Here is a 24,202-nt window from a genome sequence, read left to right as displayed (position 1 = left end):
TTGGCTTCTCTCCCCTGTTTTTTTGAACAAGGGTTGCCACAAACTATGTAGCTTGGTGGACCACAGTGGTATTTCAGTCCCCTGGAATCTAGTATTACCAGAGATTCCGTATCAAACAGTCCTCAAAAATTCTGAGTATTCCTCTTCCCCAAGTGCACAGTAACCTGGCCAGTGGCCTCAGGTCTACTAAGGAAAAAAATGGAGGAATATTTACAGCACTACATGGTGGTGGAGTTGCAGGGTCCTTCCTTAAGGTGTCGGCCACAGTTTTCCATTGCTGTGGTTGTCAGCTTTATATTAATATTTGCCAGACCTAGATATTTTTCTGTGTCTATAAATCCAGTACATCCTAATTGATTGTCCATCCATCTCCTACGATACCATTTTCTATTAATTCCTGCCCAGTTCCCCTGTGGATCAAGGCACCTTGACTGCCACTCCAGCTTGCTGCCTGTTAAGTAATTATATTCATTGTGCCTCTGAAAGTCACTACTGAGCTTCTCCAAGATGTTGGTATCTTCCTCACCCATGAACACTCTCCTGCCATACTGAAGAGCATTTCCTTTGGATAGTAGGTTCTTGGGCCATATATAGTAAAACCTATTCAATATTCCCACTTCTCTAAGACTTCTTGTCTTCTACTCAAGACTACATCTAGGTAATTCTGTCATCTTCACTGTAGTAACTCTGGTCCCCTGTGAAGTCCATATTTCAAGTAGCAATCCTCACAACCTACTAGTAACATTTCTTGATGCCCTTGCTGCAAAGCTAAATTAGGTGGCATAGATGAGTTCTCTCCATTATCCAGCCTTATATTCTGTCACCTCCTGGGCTAGTACCCTAAATAGTCATTCTCATTTATGTTCCCCAGTTCTTGCTAGATTTTGTCATTTCTTTCCCATCTAGACTATTTCTTCCTGAAACAGGGTTTTTTCCCTCCATCTAAGCTTGCTCAGTTCTGACTCTGGCTGTTAGTCAATTGGCTATTAGCCAATGAGCGTTAGTGGAAGTTAGATTATCATGAGGACAAGCACAATCTTGTGAAGCAACTGCCTCTGGTTAGATCATTGCACACTCTCCAGGCAAGTGGACTCTAGTGTTCTCTGCCAGAGGCGAAGTGCTGCTTCTTTTGGAGAAGAAGGCTTAAGGAATTTGGAGTTTTGCAATGCTAAGTTTCATCCACTTAGGCTCAGGTACATCCATCTAAATGTCTCTGTCCCAAGACCCAGGTTCCACTCTTTCCCTATCAGGGCCCTAACTTGACATAGAACATCTGCCAAAGCTTTGCATGCCATCTTAAAAAAATTTTTTTTTTTTAACTATCACCCTCCCGCCCCAAGATGGCTCCCTTGTCTGTTTGCTCATTGTTTGAACTCATTGTCTACTTATTGTTTTTTGCTTGTTGTTTGCTCGTTGTTTTTGCTCATTGTCTGCTTGTTGTTTTTGCTCGATGTCTTCTCATTGTTTGTCTTCTTTAGGAGGTACCAGGAACCAAACCTGGGACCTTCCATGTGGGAGGCAGGCACTCAATTGCTTAAGCCACATCTTCTCCCTCCATGTCATCTTTTTTTTTTTTTTTTAAAGATTTATTTAATTATTTAATTTCCCCCCCTCCTCTGGTTGTCTGTTCTTGGTGTCTGTTTGCTGCGTCTTGTTTCTTTGTCCGCTTCTGTTGTCGTCAGCGGCACGGGAAGTGCAGGTGGTGCCATTCCTGGGCAGGCTGCTCTTTCTTTTCACGCTGGGCGGCTCTCCTCACGGGCGCACTCCTTGCGCGTGGGGCTCCCCCACGCGGGGGACACCCTTGCGTGGTATGGCACTCCTTGTGCGCATCAGCACTGCGCATGGCCAGCTCCACACGGGTCAAGGAGGCCCGGGGTTTGAACCGCGGACCTCCCATATGGTAGACGGACGCCCTAACCACTGGGCCAAAGTCCGTTTCCCTCCATGTCATCTTGATGGAAGTTCTGGAATTCTTAGACTCAGATCCTGGACCTGATTTTCAGCACAGTCTTTCCTGAGGCTGCAGGAAATAAATACCTGCTTTAATGCTGCCAGGCAGGCCCTGTGGTTTTTACTAATTTAAAAGCAGGCCTTAAATTGATTGCCTTGAATCTGTAATTTGTTTAAATACCTTTAATGCAGTCATAAATAACCATCATATTCCACAATCCTTAAAATTCACATGGTTTCTATACTAGTTGAGTGCAGTGGCCACTTGTTCCTCCTATGCCTTGAATTCCCTCCTCCCACACATCATCCCAATAAACTACAGTGAAGGTTGAAGAAACTGTGAGTTCCCCCAATACCAAGAGGGTATTACCAGCAATGCAGTACCTGTTACTTTCTGGAGGTAGAATCTTCAACTGCCTAATTCCATCCTGGGGACTGTTTTCTAGAACCATTCTTTCACAATTTTTTTAGCCTGTGTTTTCTAGAAAGCAGAGTTCTAAGCAAGGATTAAAGTGCTGACATTTTATTTGCGAGGTATGAGTCCAGGGAGAAGAGCGTGAAGAAAAATGGGAAGGGAGGCAAAGACACGTGTGAAACACCAAGCCGTGAAGAGCCATGCACGTCCATTGACACGCATGCTTGGGCTACACATCGGATTTTCTCCAGAAGAATTCACCACAAAATGGAAAAAGGTGGAGAAATTTATTGTTCAGCAGCCTCCCATTTCCCATTTCCTAGTGGAGGCTAGCCCCTCTCTGCTTCCATAACTGCTACTCAGAAAGCCAGATGCCGTGCTCTGTGCTTGTCTAACAATGGAGGGACATCTCAGGTGGCACATGGTATGTGGTGGCATGTAGCCCTGGGGCTTTACACTGGATGCCTGCCAGTTGGTAGCAGCAGGGTCCAGAAGCCAGGCAGAGACTTGGGAAGGAAGCCAGGGAAGGTAACCCAAGGAGGCATGGGTTGGTGTCAGATCCACTAGGCTGCAGGAGAACAGGGACAAATGAAGTTTATGGTACTCAATAATTCCTACCTCAGAAACCATTTAGCCAAATGCAGTTTTGTTATTTTCAAGGGCTCTATACATAATAAATTAAGCCCTAAGTGTGCTAATAATTTCCATGAAAGCACCCAGATATGCCTAGCTTTACGTAATCACTCTGCTCCTGAAAAGTATGGAAGAGCCCCATGTTTCCAGAAACCTTTAGCAAGGGGCGGATTCTTTAGCTGGTGTGAATGCCCATGCTCTAATTCAGCTGTTAAGGAAAGATCTGTTTCAGCACAATAGATTTCTTTAAAGGGCCACATAATCCAATCTTGTGTTCTAATCTTAAAAGTCTAATTTATTACTTGCCCAGGCCAGGCTAAATGTTTTACTTCTAAGAGATCCAACACCTTCCAGATATTATACGTTCTCAGGCAAAGTCAAAAGGAAGGCACTTTTCTCATGAGATGGTTCCTAGTTCGTGGCTCAGGGCTGGGTTTTCCAAAACCCTCTTGGACAGGACAGCGATAGAGACCAGTGAAGGAAAATTAGTGTGAAGCCTCCATCAACCTCCTTTTGGTGGCCTCAGGACATGTCAATGACTAGACAAGGATGAATTAAGCTGATTGAGCTTAACAATGTCAACCTTTTAGGGTTTAATGGAGATAGTCATTGCAGTGACAAGTTCCTGTTTCCACAGTAGAAAAGGAATACTTTTCACTGTGCAAATATTGAGATGCTTTCTCTTTCTTCTGTAGATTCTTCTCTTCACAGAGGGAGCTGTTCCTTGGGGTTTGATGGGAAACCCTGGGTGGACAGTAAGATGTCAGTATTAAACACTCTTAGAGCCATGTGACTTACTAAGAGTCACGTATAACTTTCTCAACATGCGCTAGCAGAGTTAGGCTTATTTCAAACTTGAGGCCAAATTCTGTCCCCCCTACCGAAGGGATGTAAGAAATCTTTGCCTGCTCTGAGTCTTGGAAACATTTTTTTTTTTTGAGGTACCAGGGAGGGCAATTGAACCCTGAACCTTGTACATGGGAAGCTGGTGCTCAACCGCTGAGTCACATCAGCTCCCCTGAGCTGGCCCTTTCATTTGCTTGCTTGTTATTTGTTTGTTTTGGCACCAGGGACCAAACCCAGGACTTCCCTTGTGGGAAGCACTTGAGCCACATCCACTCCCCTTGGAAACACATTTGCTGCCATGCCTGGGGCTATCTGCCTAGACCTGTGTGGCTCTCTGGCTCTTATGCCGGAATGACCCCTAGATCTGAGATCCATCTCAGTGGTTCTCAGACTCAACTGTGCATCAGAATAATCTTGGAAGCTTTAAAAATTACAGGTACCCAGGGCTTATACCAGCCCCACTTAATCAAAATCCTGGAATCTGTAATTTTGAAAACTCTCTATATAATTCTAACATAGCAGTCCCATTATTAGGCAACAGTTAATCTATTTTCACCTCTCTCTCTATATATATCGTCTATCATTTATTTTTCTATCTACCATCAATCTTTTTTTTAAGATCTATTTTTATTTATTTTTCTCCACTTCACCCCCTCCCTCATTGTCTGCTCTGCATCCATTTGCTGTGTGTTCTTCTGTGTCCACTTGTATTCTCGGTGGCACCAGGAATCTGTGTCTCTTTTTGTTGAGCCATCTTGCTGTGTCAGCTCTCCGTATGTGTGATGTCACTCCTGGGAAGGCTCCTTGTAGGGCACACTCCTTGCGTGTGGGGCTTCCCTATGCGGGGGACACCCCTGCGTGGCATGGCACTCCTTGTGCGCAGCAGTGCTGCGCGTGGGCCAGATCATCACATGGGTCAGGAGGCCCTGGGTTTGAACCCTAGACCTCACATATGGTAGGTGGATGCTCTATCTGTTGAGCCATGTCCGCTTCCTTATCATCAATCTTTCAATCCATCTATCTACCATCCTCCCATCCTCCCTTCTAGGGAAGAACTCTTTATTTTTTAAGTGCCTACAACAAAGGTGACAGTGAGTAGAAATCCACAGGCCTGCTTGAGCTTACCTGTGTGGGACTCTGTATCAGTTTCTGAATCTCTGGGATTGCTGGTCACTAGAGTGTTAGAGGGTCTCTCCAAGGCCTGTCATTTATGGGTGTGGCTTTCAATAAGCTGTAATCTACTTACTTGAAGATCAGTGGGTAAGTGTGGGAAGTGGGTTAGTGCTTTTCTGGAGTAGCCCTGGTGAAGTGCAAGCCTGTCCCAGAGCCCCACATGAAGAAGTGCCCAGGGGGGAGCAGGGTGATAGATGGCAAGCATCAGCGGAGGAGAGGCTGGGTAGGCAAGGAGGCACCCCTGGCTCCCTTCTGGCCAGAGCACAGTCTCCTGGGAATTCAGAAGTTCCTAAGGGTCCCACTGAGGGGATGTGCATGTCCTGAGAGGACCTGTGGACCTGGAAGAGGAGGCGCAAAGGGTGGGGGACTCATTGCCTGGAGACAATAAGCGGTGACCAGCACAGTTATTACTAAATTATGTTAGGGTTAGGGCTCTGATCCAACCACATCATCAGAGTGCGACTCAGTGTTGAGTCCCACCCGCCTTAGGCTGATAAAACAGACTCTCGCACAGAAGTAGACACACAAAAGCAGATGTGCAGGAAGAGAGAGTGCTCCATAGACATGGCCCCGGGAAGAGAGATGAGCCTGAGAGTCTACAGCTGACCTTGTGGAGAGACCAAGGCAACTGAGTCCAGAAAGCAATGAGCCCTGGGGAGAGAGATGAGCCTTATGCCAGGCTACAGCTAAAATCGGAAGAAACTGGGACCACAGAGCTTTAAGAGGAAGGAGGAAGGCTGAACACTCGCAGGATTGCCCACCATCTTGTGGCAACACATGCCAACAGACTTTGGGTAAGAAAGTACCACTTGTGGTACCTTGAGTTGGACTCTTTAAGACCTGATAACTGTAAGCTTCTATCCTCTATTAGTCAGTGAAAGGGGTGCTGATGCGAAAATACCAGAAATCTGTTGGTTATTATAAAGGGTATTTATTTGAGGTAGAAGCTTACAGTTACCAGCCATAAAGCACAAGTTAACTCCCTCACCAAAGTCTACTGCCATGTGTTGGAGCAAGATGGCTGCTGACACCTGCTAGGGTACAGGCTTCCTGGGTTCCTCTCTTCCCGGGGCTTGCTTCTCTCCGAGCTCAGCTACTTTGGTCTCTCCACAAGGCTGGCTGTAGATTATCAGGCAAACAGCTTGCCTCTCTTCCTGGGGCCTCTGCCATATCTGCTTCTCTGTCTTTCCGTACTGGGCTCCAACTCAAAAACTCAAAGCTTTGTTCTTTGCCGTGTCTTTTCTCTGTGAGTCCCCACCTATATCCTTCTGATGTGGTGCAATCAAAACCTTAATCAGGGAAGCGGATGTGGCTCAACTGAGAGAGCACCTGCCTACCACATGGGAGGTCCAGGGTTCGAAGCCAGGGCCTCCTGGCTAATGTGGTGAGCTTGCCCATGTGCAGTGCTGCCACATGCAAGGAATGCCATGCCATGCAGGGGTGTCCCCCATGTGGAGGAGCCCCACATTCAAGGAGTGCACCCCTCAAGGAGAGTCGCCCCATGCAAAAAAAGTGCAGCCCACTCAGGAATGGCACTGCACATACAGAGAGCTGATGCAGCACGATGACACAACAAAAGAGACACAGATTCCTGGTGCTGCCAAGTTTGTAAGCGGTCACAGAAGAACACACAGCAAATGAAAGAAGAGAGCAGACAGCAGGGGGGTGGAGGGGGGAAGGGGAGAAAAAGAAAAAAAAAATTAGAAAAAGAAAAAAAAACCCTTAATCATTATTTAATCAAATAAAAGTGAAACCTCTAAATCCAATATAATCTAATATGCCCAGAGGGACAGACCAGTTTACAAACATGATCCAATATCTAATTTTGGAATTCATAAACTATATCAAACTGCCACATACCCCAAATAAATACCCTTCATAAAAGCCAATGGCGTTCTGGTACTTCACATCAGCACCTCTTGGGCTGACTAATACAATCCTTTTTCCAAATAAGATCACATTCTGAAGAGTTGTGCTTTGAATTTTCTTTACATGTCTCTTGTAATGCACACATTTCAGTTGACTTTTTCTGACACCATTTATTGAAAAGGTCATCCTTTTCCCACTCCTCTAGAGTGCAACTTTGGTTATTAATTGTATATGTGTAGATCTGGTTTTGGACTCTTTCAACTGATATATTTGGCTATCCTTGTGCCAGTATCACACTGTCTTAATTACTATTTATGCATAAAAGTCTTGATATGTGATAGAGCACACCCTCCTACCTTATTCTTTTTTAAGCTTTCTTGTCTATTCTTTGTCCTTAGAAATTTAGAATTTGAGTGTCAAGCAGAACAGGTGTAGCTCAGTGGTTGAGAACCTGCTTCGCATGTACCAGGTCCTGGGTTCAATCCCTGTACCACCAAAAAACAATAATAATAATTGTCCAAAAACCTGCTGGGATATTTATTGGGATTGCTTTGAATCAATAGATCAGTCTGGGAAGAAATGATATTTTTGCAATATTGAGTCTTTCATTCCATGACTATGGTATATCTCTCCATGTATTTTGATCTTTTAAAGTTATTCTCACCAATTTACTATAGTTATCTGCATAGAGGACTTACATATCTTTTGTTAGGTATTTGATCTTAATGCCTTATAAATGGAATCTTTTAAAAAATGTTTCATGTTCAAATATTTGTGTTCTGTCATATGGAAATAGATTTAATTATATACGTTGAACTTGGGTTTTGATAAACTCACTTATCAATTACAATAATTTATCTGTGGATTAGTTTAGGTTTTCTATTTCACAATCATTTTTTAATCCAAGTTTTCTACCTTTTATTTTTTATTCCAGTTGTCTACCTTTTCTTTTTCTTTTCTTCCCTAAATGATCAGTGAGAACATCCAGTACCATGATAAATAGTCATAGCAAGCATCTTTATTACTTTGATACTGATTTCACAGAAAGCCTTTACTGTTTCATATTTAAGTATCATATTTGCTGAAGGTTTGCAGTAGGTTTCACTTATCAGATCAAGGAAGTCCCTTCTATTCCGAGATTGCTGAACACTTTTTTTTAAGATTAATTTTTATTTATTTCTCTCCCTCCCCCCCTCAGTTGTCTGTTCTCTGTGTCCATTTCTGTGCGTTCTTCTGTGTCCGCTTGTATTCTTGTCAGCAGCACTGGGAATCTGTGTCTCTTTTTGTTGCATCATCTTGCTGTGTCAGGTCTCCATCTGTGTGGCGCCATTCCTGGGCAGGCTGCACTTGTTTTTGTGCTTGGTGGCTCTCTTTATGGGCACACTCCTTGCGCGTGGGGCTCCCCTATGTGGGGGGACATCCCTGCGTGGCACAGTACTCCTTGCACGTGGCAGCACTCCACATGGGCCAGCTCACCACACAGGCCAGGATGCCCTGGGTTTGAACCCTGGACCCCCCATGTGGTAGGCAGATGCTCTATCTGTTGAGCCAAATCCACGTCCCTGAACATTTTTTAAAAATCATGAATAGGTGTTCAATTTTATCAAATGCTTTTTTCTGTATCTGAGATGAACATATAATTTTTGGCTTTTATTTTTTAACATGGCAAACTACTTTATTTTCTACCAAACCAATGTTTTATTTGCAGTAAAACCCAACTTGATTATGATGTTGTATTCTTTTTAAAATATTGCTGAATTCTGTTTGCTAATTTTCATTAAAATTTTCTGCATTTATGTTCATGAGTGAGATTGGTTTATAATTTTCAGTTTTCTATTTTGTCCTTTTTAGGTTGTGGTATCAAGATTATGCTGTTCACATAAAGATAAATTTGGGAATGTTTTCTCTTTTTTTCCTCTGGAAGACTTTTTATAAGACTGGCGTATCTCATCCTTAAATGATTGGATGAATTCCCAGGGAAGTTATCTGGGCCTTGAAGTTTTGGTGGGATAGTTTTAGTCATACTCTCAATTTCTTTAGTACAGGCATATCTTGTTTTATTGTGCTTTGCTTCATTGCACTTAACAGATTTTGCATTTATTACAAATTGAAGGTTTGTGGTAACTATGTATGAAGCAAGTTTATTGGTGCCATTTTGCCTGCTCACTTCATGTTTCTGTGTCACATTTCAATTAAAGTATGTACATTGTATTTTTTACGCATAATGCTATTTCACACTTAATAGACTACCATATACTGTAAACATAACTTTTATATACACTGAGAAATAAAAAAATTCATGTGACTTGTTTTATTGTTATATTCTCTTTATTGAGGTGGTCTGGAACCGAACTCTCAATATCTCTGAGGTATGCCTGTGTTTGTAAACTACTCATATAAAAATTCTATTTGCTTTTATGATAATTTTGGTAAGATGTATTTTTTTATCAATTCATCCATCTTAATCTAAAATTTCAAAGTAATTCCTATATAGTTATTCATACTTTTGCCTTATTAGTTCATTTAATATTCAAAATTGTATGAGTTTTAGATATCATTTGCTGAGCTAATTGATTAGAAAACTGAAATTTAAAGATATTTGTCCCAAGTCACACAGTTGTTAGATGACGAAGTCAGATTTTGAACCCAAGTCCCAAGAATGTAAAGTCAGATATAATTGTGATCTCATCTTCTCGGGAGAGGCCCCAGAGAGGGTGCAAGGTACACCTCAAAGCTCCTTTGGCTAACTCTACAGTTGATCATACATAACTTTATCCTCAGGTCTCCAAAGGTACTAGATGTCTAGAGACATCTGCAAGCATTTTTTGCCAACCCACAAAACTGAAGGGGCTCCTATGTATCATTTTGACTTTAATATGAGAAAGCTGAGTCCCTGGGCAAATGAGGTTATGAAATTGTTCAATTTATCAGTTAAAATGAGCAAAAAATTAAATCCTTAAAATGTGATCTGGAATTTCCACAGATTCCAAGGTTTAACAATTTAAATTAAAAAAAAAAAAAAGTCATGCCTCATGCTTGGACTCCTAAGTGCCAGGTCTTGGGGAACCTTAATTGCAGTGGAGTCTTAATTACATAGTGATTTCCATTTTATTGCACTGCTTTGTAAAATTTAAAAATTGTTGGAACAGATTACATCTAGGGAAGTTCTCTGAAAGTTTTGGCCCCAAGGTATCAAAGCACAAAGTTTCTCCCATTCTCTATTTGCCCACGATTTTCTTACTGCTCTTTACTTACTGTATTTAACACATGTAGGAGATGAAAGAAAGAAAAAAAATCGAATTTCAACAGCTGTAGGGCAAGACATTAAGGCATAGTATATAGCACCTCCCTTCTATCAAAGTTTACCTCCCAAACCCCTCTCTGCCCAGCCCCACTCCTTGCTAGTACAACCTTAAATCATAATTATCATTGGTAACTTCCATTGGATGTTTACAAAATGCATGCATACGTTCACTATCTCCTTTAAACCTCAGAACTATGTGAAGTCAGCAGTAGTATTTTCCCACTCTCCCCAAAGGGAAATGGATTGAGCCAGGTTAAGTGGTATTCTCTGTCAAGAGGCTTCCAACCAGTCTTCCTGTTCTAACTCTCCCGGCCTTTCTACTTTGCCTGCCTCCTTGCGGACCCCCAGCCCTGTTCACTCTATGATCATGAGAGGTTGCCTTTGGAAAGTTTGCCTTTTCTTTAAAAAAAAAAATGCTATTTTACAACATTTTCCTCAACTTTTTATCTTAAAAAAAAAAGAATTTATAGAGAAGAGATAAAAAATGCAATTGCTACCTACAAACCCCTCTCCATGATTCATTCAGCAATTATTAGTGGTACTCTCCTCTTTTTCTCATATATATATATATGCACACACACACATAATGATTTGAGAGTTAGTTGCAGACATCATAAACATGACCTATAATATTTTAGCATTGAATATGTCTAAAGGACAAAAATATTCCCTGACATAAACACAATTCATTTCTCAACTTGGAAAATGTAACATTAGTACAACACTATTATGTAATATGCTGTCAATATTCTATTTTCCCCAGTTGTCACAGACCCAACATTAATAATGTTCTTTAGAGTCTTTTCCGGTGGTGGTGGTTGTAACCCAAGATCCAATCAAGACTGATGATTTGCTTCTAGTTGTCATGTCTCTTTAGTCTTCCCTGCATGTTTTGTCTTTTGTGACTTTATCTGAACACCCTTCTTTTGCTTGCTTTGCTTCCTGAGTTCTTTCTGGTATCTTCCAGGAAGGGCTGTGTGGGTGCTGCCAGATCCATTCTAATTTTAGGCTTCAGCAATGCCCTGGGCCTAAGAGCCTAAAATGTTTGTACCTGGGGGTCCAGATTTTAGACAAGGGTGCTTGGGCCATGAGCATCCATGAGCCCTGTTCCTGCAGTCTGGGTACTAAGTAAAGGAAGAGGGGCACTTGGTATTGGGCAGTGCCGCCGTGGGCTCCGCTCTTGTCCCTGCTGATCTCTGTCTGCAGAACCCCCACTCGTTGACTCAGCCAACACTCATTTAACTGCATAGACAAGTACTGGGCATCTGCCAGGCACTGCCTTCTCCTCCTCTCATCCAGAGCTCAGTCTTCGCCTGTCTCCTTTCACACTTAAGTTTCCCTCCTCCCCACTGGGTGACAAGAACAGGACTGGGTCCTCTGTTCTTATGGCTCCAGCATGGCCAGCATTCAGGAGGGGCCTTAGGGTCTGGCTATGAAATACTGGGTCAGAGCATCCACTGCATGAGGGATGTTATCTTAATTAGACAAACATGCTCATTCCCCCAGAAATAGATCCTATGCCAGCAAACTTCCTTGACCATGTTAGTCCAGGAAATAGCATGCCAGTGTCCTTGGTGGTGGGAGGGCTGCGGATGAAGGGGCAGTGATTTTGAGGGTGTCTTTGAACTCAGACCTTCCTAACCCATTTTATTCATTCATTTACCAACTTTTTTATCCTACTGAGTGTCAGACAGAAATGGTCTCTGGACTCTCCATCGGTCCATTTTCCAGTGTGTGAATCTTAGCTTGGCCACTTTCTACCTAAGTGACCTTGAGCAAGGTCCTTAACCTCTATGGGTCTCAGGTCACTCTTCAAGTTATTTCATGGAATAAATAAGGAAATACATGTAAAATGCTCATCGAAATGCTACGTACATATTATTCCAGTCTCAGGTTCTCTGTCAGTGAAGTGAGCGGCTGGGTCTAGATAGAAATGTGCTGTATGCCTGACACTGCTCAGCGTTCTACAGGTAGGGCCCCTTTTAGTCCTTGCAGCAACCCACCCAGGAGGGTATTTCTATTGATATTTCACAGAGCTGAAGTGACAGCTCCAAATCACTGGTCTTTAGGTTTCCAGAGTTGTTTTTCCACCAACCGTGCTTCTTTGTGGGGTCTGAGATGGTCTCTGAGGTTCTTAGGGTCCTTAACAGGGCACAGCTCTGTGGTTTGAGAAGAGAGAAGGCATGAGGCTCCTGGGGTGCGGGTAAGAGGTGGCCACGGGGAGCACTGCTTCCAGTAGCACCTGGACTTGCTGAAAGGAAATCCAGTAAATATGGGTTCATGTTCGTCCCTGTGACCTCCATTCTGGACCTGGCAGAGACCTACCTTGTTGGGCTGGTGGTAGTCTGGGATGACTCTTATCCAGCCATGATAAGGAGATTCCCAGCAACCGTGGTGAAAGCCAATGGGGTTTCCAATAGCCAGAAAAGAGAATTTACGAGACAATCCCAACCCCTGGGAACTGTGATGGCAGGAGATGTTTTGTTCAAAGGCCGCTTTGCTTGCACTGTAGCAGTATGCCTTTCAACACGCTCCATGCTGTGCCTGGTCCTCATCTCTCAGAAGGTAGAGGGGTGAAGTGGGCCAGGCTCCGGCTGTCCTCTGGCGACCAGGGCACTGGCCTCCCTGGGAGTGAACATCACTTTCTGCTTTCGTGTGTGTGAGGAAGGCTGCTGTCTGAGGGAAGCGGATTGGGCTATAGGGCTCTGTATCCTGGGATTTCATATTTGGCCTGGTACTGGGCATTCTTGCCCTCTCCTAACGAGGCATTATATCATTAATAAATACATGCAGAGCTTACTGCCTGGGTCCCAAATCCAGCTAGTCACACAACCTCTCTCTGACTCAGTTTCCTCATACGTAAAACAATAAGTCATAGGACCTCCCTTATAGACTTGAGAGGATTAAGTGAGTTCATACAGAGAGCACTTAAAACAGTGCTTGGCAAATGATAAGGGCCTGTAAAGTCGGCCTTTACGACAATGCCACGCCTTAGGCTCCTTGCTGTGGCTCAGCCCAGAAGTGGAAAGGAAGTCCTCACGCCTCAAAAGGGATCCAGCATCTTGGAAAGTCAGGGCTACAAGTGACCTGGTCCAAGCTCGGAGCTGGAGGGTGAGGCGTTAGCATCTGTTCCAGAGTGAAAACCCGACTTGTTGTCTCAGGCTTTCCTCCGCGGGGACCTCGTTTTCTGATTCCTGAGTCTGGATCTTCTGACGGGCTGGCCTGCATTCTTTCCCACGCCTCCCTGGAGCAGCGCCCTGCACGGCCTCCTCAGAGCCAGAAGAGCTCTCCTGCATACGCAGCTTCTGAAGACTTTCTGCTGAGGTGAGATCCCAAGGTAAGCGGAGACTCCGCCTGCCTGGGCAGGGCACCCCATAGAGACGCTTTGTTCTCGGGACCTCCCCAGCCCCACCCAGTCTTTCGCTGCCCCGGGATCCAGGTAGGGGGCTTTACTAAACCGCCAAGCCCTGGCCGCCCACCACAGGAAGAAAACCGCACATCTTTTGAATTGGCCTGTTTCCTTTCGTTCTTTTTCTTTTCTTTCCTCTCTTCCTCTTTGCTTCTCCATCCACCCCTCCACCCCAGCCCACCACCACCCTCACACCCTTTTACTCCACAGCACTTTTTCCAGTAAGAAGTCATTTCCTGGTTTCGTGAGACAAAGCTGCTCAGGATTTGGTCCAGGAACAAGTGAACCAAGGGCTGCCCACAGCCCTTGGGGCAGCCAGGGGAGAAGCCAGCCTTCTCCCTTGGAGCTGGGAGCCTCCCCTCAGGCTGCTGCTGGCACCACCGTGGAGCCTGGCAGAGCTGGGGCAGGAGCTGCCTTGGGTTTGCAGGCAGGCTCCTTGGACCATGTGGCGGTGGCCTCAGTCAGTGCCAGGCCTGTGCACTCCCGGGTCCAGCAGAGACCAGCGGTTCGGGTGGCAGGCTGGCTTTGCTTCCTGCTGCCACACTCAGCAGGAGTCTGGCCTAGGAACACAGGCTCTCCTGTCTATGACTGTGGGGCCCTTTGCTAGGTGGGCAGGGGGAGGCAAAGGTGGTAGAGTAGGGAAAGGTAAGGGTTGCTTTGCTTTGCTGAGCCCTCCATCTGAATTCTCATGGCAGGTGAGGCAGCTCCAAAGTTCCTCCCGAGGGGAGGAAGGTGGAGCACTTTTAAAACAGAAGAGGGAAGCGGACTTGGCCCAGTGGTTAGGGCGTCCGTCTACCACATGGGAGGTCTGCACTTCAAACCCTGGGCCTCCTTGACCTGTGTGGAGCTGGCCCATGCACAGTGCTGATGCGCGCAAGGAGTGCCATGCCATGCAGGGGTGCCCCCCCACATAGGGGAGCCCCACGCGCAAGGAGCGCGCCCCGTAAGGAGAGCCACCCAACGCGAAAGAAAGTGCAGCCTGCCCAGGAATGGCACCTCACACACGGAGAGCTGACACAGCAAGATGATGCAACAAACCTTGCCAATTTGCATACAGGGCAACACTTATTGCAGTGGTGGAAGGCAAAACATCAAAAACAAAGCTTGGGCATTTGTAAATGTTTTGATACCCCAATTAATTTTTACCTTAATTTTTCTAAGTTAATATGTATTCTATATCTAACCTTAAACTCATCACTATATTCCATTTTACTATTAATGGAACCTGGCAATATATTGGGCTTCATTTTTGAAGAAGTTTTGGATCACAGAGAAGTTCAACAATGGCAAGGGAGGAATACTGGTGTGGGATGTTATTGACAGGGGACACATGGTTGGCAGGGTGTTCTTCAGGGCATATATCCAGGGTACATAAAAATGTTTGGATATTTTCATAGTGGTTACAATTAAAAACAACAACTGAGAGAGTGCTGAGTTCCTAGCCAGGGGAGCTCTATCACAGTCCCTAAAGGAACAGCAACAATCCCCCAAGTGCAACGGCAAAGACCAAAAAAGAAGGAAGGCCTAACAATGAGCCCTTGATACTAATGACTATGCTTGTAAGCCTGTGTACCTGAAATAAGAACAAGGCCTAGAGCTGTAGGGTGCCTAAGAGTTACCTCCCGAGAGCCTCCATGTTTCTCAAATGTGGCCAGTCTCAAAGTCAAACTCAGCATGTAAATGTGTTGCCTTCCCCCCAGCGTGGGACATGACTCCTAGGGATGAGCCTCCCTGGCACCGAGGGATTACTACCAAGTACCAGCTGATGATGTAACTAGAAAATGACCTTGAATAAAAGGGTCAACTTGTACCAGCAAAATATCTCAGTCTACATATAATACCAGGAGTTAAAAATGCTTTTTGACCTGAATAAAAGGGGGAAATGGAAAGGACAAATGAGTTTATATGGATATGAGCCTCCAAAAAGAGCCGGGAGGTTATCAGAGGGGTTGCCCTTATGCACACCTCAGCAGAGCCCCAGAGACAGATAAGGTAGATACAACCCCAGTATTGGTTCTTCTGAGGGCTACAGAGACCCACAGGTTCTATGGTCATGGCAAATGGATTTCAGTGCCATGTCAGTTGGCCCTACTTTGGAGTTTGTGTTTCTGTGTGATGGAGCTGGACTCAGATGTGATCTTTGTCCACAAGCTTCTCCTGTTACTTTTACCGGAACTGTGGTTGGTGCTGTGGTTTAGTGTATACCCAGGGGACCTGAATCTCTGGACTGACCATGTGATAGCCAGGCCCTGAGCCTCAACAGACTTGCAACTCCTACACTCTGGTTTATTGGACTTACCCCACTCAGCTAACATGGAGGTGAAGAAGGTCAACCACCACACCAGGGAGCCAAGAGTGCCTACAACTGAAAGCAGGAGAATTGCATCCAGCATCCATGTGGAATCTAAGCCCCCTCTTGATATAGATGTGGAGTGGACACAACCATTCTAAGGTCCACAGGATGGAGGAATAGAGAATGGATTAGAGTGGACTTACTGATATTCTATTCATGAACTATTGTGATTAGCAATCGAAGAAAATGTGGTATTGGTGTGGAGAAAGTGGGCACGGTGGTTGCTGGAGGTAGGGAGTGGGAGGAAGAGATGTGATGTGGGGGCATTTTTGGAGGTTGGAGTTGTCCTGGGTGGTGCTGCAGGGACAGTTACTGGACATTGTATGTCCTCCCATGGCCCACTGGGTGGACTGTGGGAGAGTGTGGGCTATGGTGTGGACCACTGACCATGAGATACAGCAGTGCTCAGAGATGTATTCACCAAGTGCAATGAATGTCTCATGATGATGGAGGAGGTTGTTGTTACGGGGGAAGGAGTGGGGTGAGGGGTGTGGAGTGTATATGGAGACCTCATATTTTTTTAATGTAACATTAAAAAAATAAAGACAAAAAATAAAATAAAATAATAAAAAAATTTAAAAAGATGATGTAACAAAAAGAAACACAGATTCCCATACTGCTGACAACATCAGAAGTGGACAAAAAGAACACGCAGCTAATGGACACTGAGAGCAGACAACTGGGGCAGGGGGTGGGGGAGGAAGGGGAGAGAAATAAATAAATAAAATAAATCTTAAAAAAAAAACAGGGGGACTTCCGGCAAGATGGTGGCTGAGTGAGCTTGCCTTGCCATCTCTCCTGGGAAGAGGCAGCTGGGCACTGCTGGAGGTTCTCCGGGACCAGGCTTTTTCAGGATTTTTTCAGGGCAGGTAGTGTCTGGACATCGATTTGGTGGGAAGGTAACCGAAAGGACTGGTCTATAAGATATAATTTGGGACTTTTCAGGAGGGGGAGGCAAGATGGCGGCTGAGTGAACTTCCCGGTTACTAGCTCCTGGGGGGAATCGGCTGGGAGGCGTCGGAGACTCTTTGGGACCGGCTGTTTCGGGATTTTTCCTGGTCCGGAGGTGTCTGGACATCGATTTGGAGGGAAGGTAACAGAGAGGATCCATCTGTGAAATATACACGGAGATCCCAGCTACGTGTGGAGGACTCCCTCCTTGGGTAGGCGGAGCCGAGGCAGCTAGCACCGCGGCAGGTGGCGGGCGGGAGAGCCGAGCCGCGCTGTGCCATGGCGGGCAGCGGGCGAAGGAGACAAGCCCAGCCGAGCCTAGCCGTGCCGCGGCGGGCGGCGGGCGGGAGAGCCGAGCCGCGCTGCGCCGCGGCTGCGGGCGGTGGGCGGGGAAGCCGAGTCCGGCCGAGCCCGGCTGAGCCGCGGCGGGCGGGGGGGCCGAGCCCAGCCACGCCACGCCAGGCGGCGGGCGGGAAAGCCGAGCTCAGCCGAGCCCAGCCGAGCCGCGGCGGGCGGTGGGTGGGGGACCGGAGCCCAGCTGAGCCCAGCCGAGCCTGGCGACGGGGTTTCTGTTCTTTGTTTTTTTTTGTTGTTGTTGTTGTTGTTCTTGTTGTTCTTTTTTTTTTCTTTCTTTCAATCCTCTCTTTCTTGTCCCCAATATTCTTCTTATACTATTTTACCTTAACAACACAATAGGTCCTACAGGAAATACCTCACATTTGCTGGGTTTCCTCACCCTCCACTGCCTCATTTCTCTGTGAATAGATTTAGCCTATCTACACTATCCCCTTTCCCCTACAACTTGATATCCTCCACCATCTGCTATCTCTCCTATATTCCATCTCCCTTTCTTTGATCCACAAAGTGTCTAACTCTTAATTTCTAATACCTTTGTTTAGTTTTCCATCTGGTATTCGTCCCTGAAACTATTACCTTTCTTTTCTCTTTCCCTCTCTCACGAAAACAATAGCCTCTTAGGACGTACCACATTCCTCCCATATTCAGTCGTCTACCTCATTATAGGTACTTTCCTACTACTATAACTCTACACAATTTACATGATCTAACCTCCATCCTCCCAGAACTCATATTGTTGCTTTGTAAACATATATCACCAATACTACTTCACACTTTTTCCTTCCTTACACAATTGACTTTCCCCAGCACTAATACTTTCCTTTAAAGTGAGCTTAACTAGCAATAAGAAATTGGAATAAGAAGAACAAAGTGACAAAGAGAAGATATAACACTTACGCAAAAACAACAGCCAATTAATCTCCAAGACTAGACAAAGAAGCTAAGGAACTGATTAAACCCGTCAAGAAAAAATGTTGACAAGACAGCAACAAAAATCTACAAACCAAACCAGTAATCAGGAAAACATGGCTGAATCCAATCAACAAACTGAAAATCAGGAAGGGGGGCAGGACTTCGCACAAGCAATGAAAGATCTCAGAACATTTATCACCGACAAATTTGATGAAGTAATGAAAGAGGTTAACAGCGTGAAGACAACACTTGGAGGGGAAATTGCAGACATGCGCAAAAAAAATAACAGATATGATGGAAATGAACACCACAATTCAAGAAATCAAAAATACACTTGCAGCAAATATCAGCAGACTAGAAGAGGCAGAGCAGAGAATTAGTGATGTGGAAGACAGTGCATTGGAAATCAAACAGATAGTAGAAGTGGTCAATAAAAAGGTAGAAAAAATCCAGATAGGACTTAGGGACCTGAATGATAACGCAAAACGCTCAAACATACGTATTATAGGCATTCCAGAAGGAGAAGAGAAGGGAAAGGGGTCAGAAGGAGTGTTGCAGGAAATAATGAATGAAAACTTCCCAAATCTACTGAAAGAGACAGATATACATATCCAAGAAGCACAGCGCACTCCACTGGTCATAAACCCCAACAGGCCCACCCCAAGACATATACTTGTCAAATTATCCAATGCTCAAGACAAAGAAAAAATTCTAAAAGCAGCAAGAGAAAAGAAAACCATCACATACAAGGGAAACTCCACAAGATTAAGTGCTGATTTCTCATCTGAAACGATGGAGGCAAGAAGGCAGTGGTATGATATAGTCAAGGTACTAAAGGAAAAAAATCTCCAACCAAGAATACTCTATCCAGCTAAACTAGCATTCAAAAATGATGGAGAGTTCAAAATATTCACAGATAAACAGAAACTGAAAGAGTATATCAACAAGAAACCTCCCCTTCAAGAAATTCTTAAGGGAATTCTGCAGGAAGAAAGGAAAAAACAGGACAGTCAGAGATGGAGGAGAGTGTAAAAGCAACAAGAAAGACAAAAATAGAAGGGGAAAATAAAATAATACAAACAAAATATAACAAACACAAATCCAACCAAAATATGGCTACCATAAATAACTCTCTAAACGTAATAACACTGAATGTCAACGGATTAAACTCACCTATCAAAAGATTCAGACTGGGACACTGGATAAGGAAATACGACCCATCTATATGCTGCCTACAAGAGACACATCTTAGACCCAGAGACTCATGGAGGTTGAAAGTGAATGGCTGGAAAACAATCATACAAGCAAACAACAACCAAAAAAAGGCAGGAGTAGCTATATTAATATCAGACAAAATAGACTTTAAATGCGAAACAATTGTGAGAGACAAAGAAGGATACTATATTTTAGTGAAAGGGACAATTTGTCAAGAAGATCGAACAATCATAAATATTTATGCTCCTAATAAGGGCGCCTCTAAATATGTGAGGCAAACGCTGGAAAAACTAAGTGAAAGAATAGATGCATCTACAATTATAGTGGGGGATTTTAATACACCACTATCAACTCTGGACAGAACATCTCAAAAGAGAATCACTAAAGAAACAAAACATTTGAACAGTATATTAGAAGAGCTCTATCTAATAGACATATATAGATCATTACACCCAAACACAGCAGGATATACATTTTTCTCAAGCGCACATGGAACATTCTCCAAGATTGACCATATGCTAGGCCACAAAGAAAGGCTTAATGAATTCAGAAAGATCGAAATCATACAAAACAATATCTCTGACCACAGTGGAGTCAAGCTGGAAATTTGCAAGGGACAGAGACCCAGACTTCACATGACAATTTGGAAATTAAACAGCACACTCTTAGAAAAACAGTGGGTCAAAGAGGAAATCTCAAAAGAAATCAATGACTACCTTGAAACAAATGATAATGATAACACAACATACCAAAATTTATGGGATGCAGCAAAAGCGGTACTGAGAGGGAAATTTATAGCCATAAATTCATATATCAAAAAAGAAGAAAGAGCAGAAATTGAAGAATTAACTGCACATTTGAAGGAATTAGAAAAACAACAACAAAGTAACCCAACAGGAAGAAGAAGGAAGGAAATAACAAAGATAAGAGCAGAACTAAATGAAATAGAAAATAAGAAAGCACTTGAAAAAATAAACAAGACCAAGAGCTGGTTTTTTGAGAAGATCAACAAAATTGACAAACCTTTAGCGAGACTAACAAAGAAAAAAAGAGAAAAGATGCAAATACACAAAATAAGAAATGAGAAAGGTGATATCACCACTGACCCCACAGAAATAAAGACTATCATAAGAGGATACTTTGAAAAACTATATTCCAACAAAAATGACAATTTAGAGGAAATGGACAAATTCCTAGAAATACATAAGCAGCCCATACTGACGAAAGAAGAAATTGATGATCTTAACAAACCAATCACAAGCAAAGAGATAGAATCAGTCATTAAAAATCTCCCAACTAAGAAGAGCCCAGGGCCAGACGGCTTCACAGGTGAATTCTACAAAACATTCCGGAAAGAACTAACACCAATCCTGTTGAAACTATTCCAAAAAATCGAAACAGAAGGAACACTGCCTAATTCCTTCTATGATGCCAACATTACCCTAGTACCAAAGCCAAACAAAGACACCACAAGAAAGGAAAATTACAGACCAATTTCTCTAATGAACCTAGACGCAAAAATACTTAACAAAATACTTGCTAATCGTATTCAACAACACATTAAACGAATTATACACCATGACCAAGTGGGATTTATCCGAGGTATGCAAGGATGGTTCAACATAAGAAAATCAATCAATGTAATACACCATATAAACAGATTGAGAGAAAAAAACCACATGATTATATCTATAGATGCAGAAAAGGCATTTGACAAAATACAGCACCCCTTCCTGATAAAAACACTCCAAAAGATCAGAATACAAGGAAACTTTTTGAACATGATAAAGAGTATATATGAAAAACCTAAAGCCAACATTGTTTACAATGGCGAAGTCCTGAAATCCTTCCCTCTAAAATCAGGAACAAGACAAGGATGCCCATTGTCTCCGCTCCTATTTAACATTGTCTTGGAAGTACTGGCTCGAGCACTGAGACAAGAACCAGATATAAAAGGCATTCAAATTGGAAGGGAAGAAGTCAAAATTTCATTATTTGCAGATGACATGATCCTATATATAGAAAACCCTGAGAGATCTTCAACAAAGCTCCTAGAACTCATAAATGAGTTTAGCAAAGTCGCAGGTTATAAGATCAATGCGCAAAAATCAGTAGCATTTCTATACACCAGTAATGAGCAAGATCAGGAGGAAATCAAGAAACAAATACCATTCACAATAGTAAATAAAAAAATCAAATACTTAGGAATAAATTTAACTAAAGAGGTAAAAAACTTATACATCGAGAACTATACAAGATTGTTCAAGGAAATCAAAGAAGACCTAAATAAATGGAAGAATATTCCCTGTTCATGGATAGGAAGACTGAATATTATTAAGATGTCTATCCTACCAAAACTGATCTACACATTCAATGCAATCCCAATAAAAATCAACACAGCCTTCTTTAAGGAACTAGAAAAACTAACTATGAAATTTATTTGGAATAAAAAGAGGCCCCGAATAGCCAAAGACATATTGAAAAAGAAAAACAAAATAGGAGGAATCACACTTCCTGACTTCAAAACATACTACAAAGCTACAGTAGTGAAAACAGCATGGTACTGGCATAAGGAGAGACACACAGACCAATGGAATCGAATTGAAAGTTCAGATATAGAACCTCATGTATATAGCCATATAATATTCGATAAAGCCACCAAACCCTCTCAACTGGGAGAGAATGGCCTATTCAACAAATGGTGCCTGGAGAACTGGATAGCCATATGTAGAAGAATGAAAGAGGATTACCATCTCACACCTTATACAAAGATCAACTCAAGATGGATCAAAGACCTAAATATAAGAGCCAAGACCATAAAGACCTTAGAAAGCAGTGTAGGGAAACATCTACAGGACCTTGTAATAGGAAATGGCTTCATGAATATCACACCAAAAGCACGAGCAGCAAAAGAACAAATAGATAAATGGGACTACCTCAAAATTAAAGCCTTCTGCACCTCAAAGGAGTTTGTCAAGAAAGTAAAAAGGGAACCCACACAATGGGAGAAAATATTTGGCAACCATATATCTGATAAGAGACTTATAACTTGCATATATAAAGAACTCATATATCTCGAAAACAAAAAGATAAACAACCCATTTAAAAAATGGGAAAAAGATTTAAACAGACACTTCTCCAAAGAAGAAATACAAATGGCTAAAAAGCACATGAAAAAATGCTCCAAATCCCTAGCTATCAGGGAAATGCAAATCAAAACTACAATGAGATACCATCTTACTCCCATAAGATTGGCAGCCATGAAAAAAACAGTAGAATACAAATGCTGGAGAGGATGTGAAGAAAGGGGAACACTCATCCATTGCTGGTGGGAATGCAGAAGGATCCAACCATTCTGGAGGACAGTTTGGCCGTTTCTCAAAAAATTATCCATAGAGTTGCCATATGACCCAGCAATACCACTGCTGGGTATATACCCATCAGATCTGAAAACAAGGACACAAACCGATATATGTACACCAATGTTCATAGCAGCATTGTTCACCATCGCCAAAAGTTGGAATCAATCCAAAAGTCCAGCAACAGATGAGTGGATCAATAAAATGTGGTATATACACACAATGGAATACTACTCAGCTGTAAGAACCAATACACTACAATCGCACGTGATAACATGGATGAACCTTGAGAATCTTATGTTAAGTGAAGCAACCCAGGCATTGAAGGACAAATACTATATGACCTCAATGATATGAAATAAGTTAACTGCCTCAGAGAGCTAGAGTCTGGAAAAGTGGCTTACTGGAAATCGGGGGGTGGAGGAAGGATGTGAGTTAATGTCTGTAGGGGTGGAATCTGTGATGAGCTGGGGGTAAGTATGAGCACAAAGAAGGGACAAAATGGGGGCAAGGGGTTACCTTCGGGTGGGGTTTTCTGGGTTTGAGGGGGGCTGGGGATGGGAAGAGGGGTAATATGGTCCAAGAAATAGGTGGGAGGGAGGGGCAACATACAAACATGGGAGAGTGCCAGAAGTTCGTTGAGAACTAAATGTTGAGTAAAACGTATCAAAGTATAAATAGGAGGGTCACCTGGTTAGGACGTTCAGGGGGTATGGTCTGATGTGGGACGGACTCCGGAGGGAATAGCTGAAGGCTCATTTTGCCAAGGTGGGTTCTACCATTGGGTGGGGTGGACCCATATCCTGGGGAAGACTAATGCCGTCGAATAGAGAGAACTGTATCTCTCATGAGAAAGGACGGCTCCCAGGGCATTAGATTGGCAGGCGTTGTGGGCCCTAAGGGGAGGGGAAAATGGACGTGCAATGGATAGAACAAAGGTAAATAAGGGGGCAAAAGAGGAGTTATGTGAGAGTACACGAGGATGAATATAAAACAGCTAATATTACACCAAAAACATATAGGGGACGACAGACTAATAATGAAAACCATAAGACAAAACATAGGATAACTAAAAAATTTAGAAAACTGTACAACCTAAAGTATGGACCACATAGTAAGCACAAATGTTACCTTGTTTGAAAACTATAGTTTCGGAATCTGTACATCAGTTTCAGGAAATATGATATGAATAAGTTAAAAGATTATTGCTGTGGAAGGGAAAAGGTTTTATGGTGGATCTGGGGAAATACTGTATATTGTATATATGAATTTCGGTGATCTAAGACTCTTCTGAAGCTGACATTATGTTGGGATTCACTTTACGGGAAGTTTTGGATCACAGAGTGGTTCAACAATGGCAGCGGAGGAATACTGATATGGGATGTTATTGACAGGATATATATGGTTGACAGGGAGTTATACAGGGCATATGCCCAGGGTATATGGTAATGTCTAT

This window comes from Dasypus novemcinctus, chromosome 16 (genome assembly GCF_030445035.2).
Source record: "Dasypus novemcinctus isolate mDasNov1 chromosome 16, mDasNov1.1.hap2, whole genome shotgun sequence".
NCBI classification, from domain to species: domain Eukaryota; kingdom Metazoa; phylum Chordata; class Mammalia; order Cingulata; family Dasypodidae; genus Dasypus; species Dasypus novemcinctus.
This window is presented reverse-complemented; position numbering follows the sequence as displayed.